The sequence below is a fragment of the Herpailurus yagouaroundi genome, unplaced genomic scaffold, assembly GCF_014898765.1.
Source record: "Herpailurus yagouaroundi ecotype Mexico unplaced genomic scaffold, PumYag 189, whole genome shotgun sequence".
Taxonomy (NCBI): Eukaryota; Metazoa; Chordata; class Mammalia; order Carnivora; family Felidae; genus Herpailurus; species Herpailurus yagouaroundi.
Genome location: NW_024412420.1, coordinates 4,329,921 through 4,337,606, shown reverse-complemented (window position 1 = coordinate 4,337,606; position 7,686 = coordinate 4,329,921). Strand labels below are relative to the sequence as shown.

General features: G+C 51.1%; 1 long non-coding RNA gene across 1 annotated transcript in view; it reads left to right on the top strand.

The window, feature by feature from the left end:
• LOC121045141 (uncharacterized) overlaps positions 1-7,460 on the top strand; it is a 16,730-nt gene extending 9,270 nt beyond the window's left edge. Inside the window, exons 2-3 of the long non-coding RNA XR_005797604.1 lie at positions 6,191-6,277; positions 6,811-7,460. This is a non-coding gene — a long non-coding RNA (uncharacterized LOC121045141). The remainder of the gene's footprint in view (positions 1-6,190; positions 6,278-6,810) is intronic.
• Positions 7,461-7,686: the final 226 nt, after the last annotated feature.

The following is a 7,686-nucleotide window of genomic DNA, read 5'->3' as shown; positions in this document are numbered from 1 at the left end:
CCATCCCCTCCCCCATCCCTTCCCCCATCCCCATCCCCATCCCCTCACCCCTCTAACCCTATCTGCACCTGTTCTTTCAGCCCCCAATTCTCTGATCCTCTTTTCTTGGCCTTTGGGAGAGAATGGAAAAGGAAGCAGGAGAGGAGAGGCTTTTTGGAGTTCCCTCAGACCTAGGACGCTGACTCTTTCCTTCAGATACTTCTAGGGCATTGACAGGAATGACACCCTCCAGCAAAGCTCACAGCATAACCTTCCCAAAGTCACAGTCATTTCTTCTCAAGCAATAGATCATAAAAATACAATGAGTAATCACTAGGAGTCTTGAAACCCTGCAAGACTGAGAGCCTCATATCTAGGCCAAGTCCATTTTTTGAAGGCCAGGGAGAATAAGTGATTTGCCTCACGTCACCATAGCTGCTGAGTTCAGGGCAAACATCTAGATGTTTGGGCCTGCTTCCGGGAGCTCCTTTCACCATGCCAAACTGCCTTAGACAGGGGTACGTGGTAAGAGTCCCCTCCTTGCCAACCAACTTGTTGACCTAAGTCCAAGAACTTGGATGACTCCCTAGTTCTCCAAATAATTAACTTGAGACCCCCCAACACCCTTCTTCCCATCCAATCCCCCAACCACTCCTCACAAGGGACAGTCTAGGAGGTGCCTTTCCTTAGAACCTGTGAGCTTGGCACAACTAACAGAAACAGAGCTTGGACCTTTTGGAGAACAGACTGGACCTGACCCGTGGAGGCAGCCAGTGCTGGAAGGACAAAGCCCACCGCAGGTGCTATTAGAGGAAGAACAGCCTGGCAGGCAGAACCCGACATCTGGCAGAGGACAGCACAAACGTAACCCCGATGGAGGTCAGCACTGGGAGAGCCCAGTGCATTTGAGACAGGTTGCCCTGGCTTACGGTCAGAACTCGTTCCGTCCCCACCTGCACATGCCCCAGCTGAGCCACCCAACTGTCAAGGTGGTTCTGGGTCGGCTTAGAAGGCTTCTCCCCACCACTCTTCACCATCCCAAAATTTTACCCTGAATCTAAAAAGCAAATAATTTCAGCCCCCTTTCCACCCCACCCCCACCACTTCATGGAGATATAATTAACATATCATATAATGTTTAAGGTACATAGTATATTGATTTGAGACACTTATATGTTGCAATATGATTCCCACATAGTGTTAGGCAACACCTCCGTCACGTCACATAATTACCGTTTCTTTTTTGCAGTGAGATTTAAGACCTACTCCCTCAGCAACTTTCAAGCATACAGCACAGTACTGTTAACTATAATCACCACCCTATGCTTAGATCCCCAACATGTGTTCAACTTTCAACTGAAGTTTGTATTTTTTGACCAACATCTCCCTCTGTTCCCCACCCCCCCCATAAAGAAAATGTGTTATATGCTATATACACAGTGGAATATTATTCAGCCATGAGAAAGCAGGAAATCTTGCCATTTGTGACAACATAGATGGACCTTGAGGCCATTATGCTAAGTGAGCTAAGTCAGACAAAGAAAGACAAATACCGTATGCTCTCACTCATATGTAGAATCTAAAAAAGCCGAAGTCATAGAAACAGCAGAATTTCACTCCTTTCTTGGTGAAGCTGTCCACGGCAGGGCCTAGCTGAGGAGGGAGTTGGAGTCACAGACAGGCATACAGTGACCTTAAGGTGACAGGGTCGCTGTGAGTGAAGAGAGGAGTGGGAGAGGCCTCCAATTTTTTTTTTCATCTCCTTCGTTTCCTTCCACAAGATTTTTGTTTTCCCTTGAAAATTTCCTTTGACATTCCTTTGGCAAAGGGATTCTGAGAATGAGCAGGGAAAGAACAGAGTCTGCCCTCACGAGACAGCTCTCGGATAAAACCAGCAGGGCAAAGGTGGACCCACACTCAAGGTGGGAATGCTTGACCACGTGTCCCCAGCTCAACAGGCTCTGAGCTGCATGGGGAGCAAGAACGCACGGCTTGGAGCAGATGGTGTCGTGGGTCTGGCTGGTAGGGACGAAGCAGAACACCTCAACCCTTTCTTTTGCTCCGTGTGGCTCCATCAAAGAGGAGCGTATGGGGGCGCCTGGGTGGCGCAGTCGGTTAAGCGCCCGACTTCAGCCAGGTCACGATCTCGCGGTCCGGGAGTTCGAGCCCCGCGTCGGGCTCTGGGCTGATGGCTCGGAGCCTGGAGCCTGTTTCCGATTCTGTGTCTCCCTCTCTCTCTGCCCCTCCCCCGTTCATGCTCTGTCTCTCTCTGTCCCAAAAATAAATAAACGTTGAAAAAAAAAAATTAAAAAAAAAAAAAAAGAGGAGCGTATGCAAACCCAAAGGACTAAAACAAACACATTAAAGAGAGAATTGGGGCACCTGGGTGGCTCAGTCGGTTAAGCAGCCGACTTCGGCTCAGGTCGTGATCTCGCGGTCCGTGAGTTCAAGCCCCCCGCCGGGCTCTGTGCTGACGGCTCGGAGCCTGGAGCCTGCTTCGGATTCTGTGTCTCCCTCTCTCTCTGCACCTCCCCTGCTCACCACTCTGTCTCTGTCTCTGTCTCAAAAATAAGTAAACATTAAAAAGTTTTAAAACAAACACGGGAACCGTTTGTTGCCTGTGGGAGAGCGATGCCTATGGGAAGACAGTACGCTGAATGGTCGTTGGGTAATGTCTCAAGGTGGGTATTCTCCAAACTTTCTACAAAGAATATGTATTTATTATATTGGAAAATATCTGAACATTTTTATTTTGAGAAATAAAGAGAGAGGGAGGGAGAGGGGAAAGGAAACGAAGAGAAGGAAAAGAAAGAGAGAAAATCGGACTCAACATACATAGAGTGACTCTGGTCTCTTGAGGAGCTCATGGCAAGACCTCAGGGGCCGGGACAGAAGCGCCGGCAGGCATCTTGGAGGGATTACAGAGAATGCAGAAATGGTGAACTATTAACAGCCTATGTCCTGAGTTTTAGAACAAAACATTAAATCCCAGTAAGGGCAGCCTGGCAATTTTGATAAAAATCCTTGGCAAATTCCTGAGTCTAAGGACTTGGCGGAACAGGAAACAACAATCCCTGGGAGCAGCGTGAGTCCACCAGGATGAGCCGTGCCAGACTGAATTCCTATCCTGAAGGACACTCAGAATGGGAGGGACAAGGGAGTGCCTGTGACAAAGGGCGGTGATGGGACGATTCAAGGAACACATTCCCCAAAGCCTCTGAGCCCTGAATAAGAAGGCAAAGTGTTGCCTGACTAATGGCACGGGCACGGGGTGGGGGTGGGGCGGGGGGCAGGGGAGCAGCGATGGGGCCCAAATGCAGGCAGCTCCAACACCACCAGAGGCTCAGCCCTTGACCTTGTCTGCTCCACCCTTTCCTCAACGACTTGGATGAAGCAGAACAGAAGACGGGCTTATCAAATTTGCAGTTGACGCAAAGCCAGAGGGATTGTTCATAGAAAGGATGGCAGGATCGAGACTCAAAAATATCTTGACAGGTTGAAATAATGGGCCAAAACCATGTAAAAGGGATAAATGTAAATTCCTGCGTTTAGGTTTTATAAAAAAAAAAAAAAAAAAGGTTTCATAAACATCAGATGCGAGAAACGGGGTTTAAAGCAGAAAAGAAGCAGGCTGGAGCCAGCATGGCAAGCTCCGCATCTCGGATCAGGGGAAGGAAGAAAGAAGAGACGGCATTCAGTAGGTATACCAGGAACTGTACCGGATGCTTGAAGTGATTGCACCCCATTTCCATGGGCAGGCACTATTGCTGAGCCCATTTCACAGAAGAGAAAACAGGGTCGGTGACTGTCATTAAGTGATTAAATGATTCCTGGCGAACTATTAGTGATTCACATCAAGCTATCGGAGTTAAGCTACAAAGTGATGAAGACAGTATTTGAATTCAGGTCGTCTTGTCTCCAGGGCTCATCGTGCCCCTCCTTCAGCGGGTAAATCTTGATTAATCAAAGCTAATCGCAGCGATTCCTTTCTCGTCGCCACTTACAGTTTCGCACAGCATCCAACGCTGGCCAAAGGGACATGGGGCAGGGACTCTTGGGGGGCTTTTGGTAAAGGTTTCTTCTTTCTTAAAAAGAACGCCTAGAAACACCTGCCCCTGCCCCTCTTCGGCCTCTACACCTGGTTAGCATGTGAGGTCTGGAACTGCAGCAGCCAACTGGGCACCTTGAGGAATCTGGAAGGATCAGACCAGCCAAGTGAGGGGTGTATGGGGTGGACAAATGAAAATGCCCCAGGTCATTGACGGCTGTATTGGGGCCCTGAACTAACCCCACACACTCCACCTTAGGACTTTTTGAGAGGTAAGCCATTTTTCTAATTGAGCCCCTTTCGCTTGGGTTTTCTATTGTATTCTACCTGTAAGCATCCTAACACACAAGGCCAAGGGAGTCCCCTTTAATGGCCTTGGCAAGATTACATTTGGAGGCTATGCTTACAAACTAAGTCAGACCTGACCGAGATGATGAGGAGCCCGGCACCCATTCCCCTCTCCATCTCTCCCCCACTGGCCACCCACCACTCACTTACCGTGACCTGGGGAGTTTGCCTGGAGAGAAGATACGGAAGGGAAATACCATGACGGTATTCTTCAAATACTTAAAAGGCTGCAATTTAGAAGAGCGACCCGACTTTTTCTGAGCTCCTCCAGATGCAGAGCTGGCACTACTGAGAAGAGGTTACCAGGAAGCAGATAGTGGTTTGGCGGGATCGGGCTGTCCTCCACGGGATACGTGTCTGGTAAAGAAGAGAGAGTCTGGCATCGCTGGAGGTGCCCCAATAGCAGTAAAGTGGACACCAGAAAGTGGTTTTCAAATCCAGATTTCTGGGATTCTGTGTTAGGCATATGGGATGCTACTAGAGCCTTCCTGGAAAAGAATCAAGTAGAAGACCAAGTGTCTGCCATCTTCCCTCTCTCCAGCTAGAGTGAGACCCTGCCACCGAGAGTCAGTTCTGGGAAGAATTGTGGGCAGGGGATGTGGTAAGTGCCCAGTAGGGAAAAAGAGCCAGTGTCCAGTGAGAAGTCAGAGGTGGAGAGAGCCCTTCCAGGAGGAAAGGTCAGAGAGGGAGGCCTGGAGCAAGAACATGTGAGCTTGAGTACTCTGGCCAGGCTTGGGTCACATGGTCACCGTTGACCTGTAGGTGGGTTCTATTACCCGAAGACCGTGGGTGGGTCGGTGCAAGCAAGCTGGGGATGGGAACAAACGTCCGTCAGCAGGCAGCGCTGTCCCAGCTAAATGACGCTGAGGCCCGCCTGCAGAGCTGAGGCCCCAAGGGAGCAAGGAAGTGTCTTCGGAACAATGTGAGCAGGGCTTAGTGACTGGGCAGGATGCGGCTGTTCCCAGTGCCTGCAACATCCCCATACACGCGCATTCAGGTGGGCTCGCTGATTCCTCCAGCCCTGCAGGGTCAGACCTACCTCTATTCCCAGGACCAGTCTTCACCGGAGGCAGGAGGAATTTGAGTAGCCCTAACTGTGGATTCTAGGACTCAGCAATGTCATCTGTGCTGCTGCTATGATGCTGACTCTGTGCCCCAGTTTGCTGGCAGGGCTTCCTGTTGTTCCGAAGACACTTCCTTGCTCCCTTGGGGCCTCAGCTCTGCAGGCAGGCCTCAGAGACATTTAGCTGGGACAGCGCTGCCTGCTGACGGACGTTTGTTCCCATCCCCAGCTTGCTTGCACCGACCCACCCACGGTCTTCGGGTAATAGACCCCACCTACAGGTCAACAGTGACCACGTGACCCAAGCCTGGTCAATCAGAGTACTCAAGCCCCTTACTCCAGGGATCGGCTCAGAGACTGGATATACCGATCAGAGCCCTTCCCCAAGTCTGTTCTAGCTGGTGAGCCCTGGCTCCTTTGATCACAAGACAGGAGAGCTGGCATTAGGCCTCGTGGCCACAGGGGGACCTGGCCTCCTCTACTCTGGTCCCTGCATTTGCCTGGTTTCCTGCACTTTCTCAGAAGTGGAAACTGGCCTCTGCTTCCCACCCAGTGAGACCCCATGTTTTCCTCTGCAGTTTGTTGGGGTTTCTGTAACCCCAAAGAGCTCTGACTCATACCCTCGCCTTTTCCATCGCTTGAGAGCTGCCCCGGTGCCAGAACCTTCCATCAGCAGCCACATCCAAATGAAGTCTCCAGGCCCTGTGTCTAAGGGTGTTCAGCCCTGCTCTTCTGCTCTGTCTTACTGACAGGTCACCAGGCGGTGCTGTGCCCTGGCCTGACTGGAGACAAGAGCATGCAAGGCAGGGTGTGAGCCAAAGACAGGAGCACCGTGCGGGGTAAATGCACTCATGAAGTTCACTTACTTATTCATTCAGCAGCTACGCGTTGAGCGTCTGCTATGTTCAAGGTGCTGCGTCCAAAGACTTAGCACAGGGGCTGCAAACCTTTTCTGTAGCTGGGCCAAATAGTAATTATTTTCAGCTTTGCAAGCCCTAAGGTCTCTGTTGCAACGCCTCAGCTCTGCCCTATAGAAAAGCAACCCCAGACAACATCTAGACCAAGGGGCACGACAGGGGTCCCATAAAAATGATCTACGAAAGCAGGTGGTAGGCCAGATTTGGCCGGCTGTCCGTGGTCTGCCAACTTCTGACTTAGGACATACGGTTGGAGAAGGTGATGGGAGATAGATCCGTAAAGCCTTGAATACCAGCCAGAGAAAAATAGATGTTACCGAGTGGCTGATGGGAATCTTGGAAGACGTTTACACTGGAGAATGGCGAGTGCCAGAGGGATGGGTTGGGCATCGGCCTCCTTGCCAGGCAAGCACATGCATTCAATGAATATTCACTGAATGTCTTCCCTCATCCAGGCACCGTTCCAGGAGCAGGGAGATGGCGGTGAGCCAGGCAGGCAAGGTGCTCGCCCTTCATGGAGCTTCTGTTCTACTGAGTGTACAAGGTTCTTTATCATCGAGCCCCAGCCTCCCTCCCCAGCCTCATTTCCTTCTACTCCCCACCTATGAAACCACTCAAAATCCCAAGCGTTCCTCCGGACTTCTATGACTTTGCTGCTACCTCTTCCTGGAATGTCCTTACTGTCCCTCATCCACCTGCAGAAGTCTTTGGAGCCCCGCTGGGCTGCTTCTCCTGTGAAACCTTGCCCCCCCCGCCCCCCACCTACCCCTGGGAGAGTTGGTCACCCCTCCTCCTGGGTCTCCCCGGCCCTTTGTACCTACCTCCGCTCAAGTGCTTCTCACGTGCCGCTGGCGTTCTTCGCATATAAGCCTCTCCACTCTATAGGACTGTCTCGAGCGCCCGGCAGAGGGCCTGACATACACAGGGGCTCAGCGGATGTTTGCTGAATGACTGAATGAAAATAGCTTTGGGAAAGAGAGTTGTACTGGAAGAGCGATGGAGGACACTCAAACCTGAGGGGAAGGCCGTCCGCTACCTTAGGGATCTAAACACTTGAAAGATACAAGGGATCTTATTTGTGGGCTTAAAACTCCTGTCCAAGATTATTTGTCGAGTGTGAACAATAATACAGTCTCCCTCTCTGAAGCACCGTGGCGAGGGCCCCTTTGTCTGATTAAGGGCTGCCGGGAGTGATTGATGGGCTCCCGCCGGACAGCTGAAACCTCTCTCCTCCTGACAGTGCGAGTGATAGCTGAGCGGAAACTGACCCCAGCTGACACACTCATCTTAAAATATCTCTGTCTCCCTGCGGCCCAGATAAAATAGCTGTC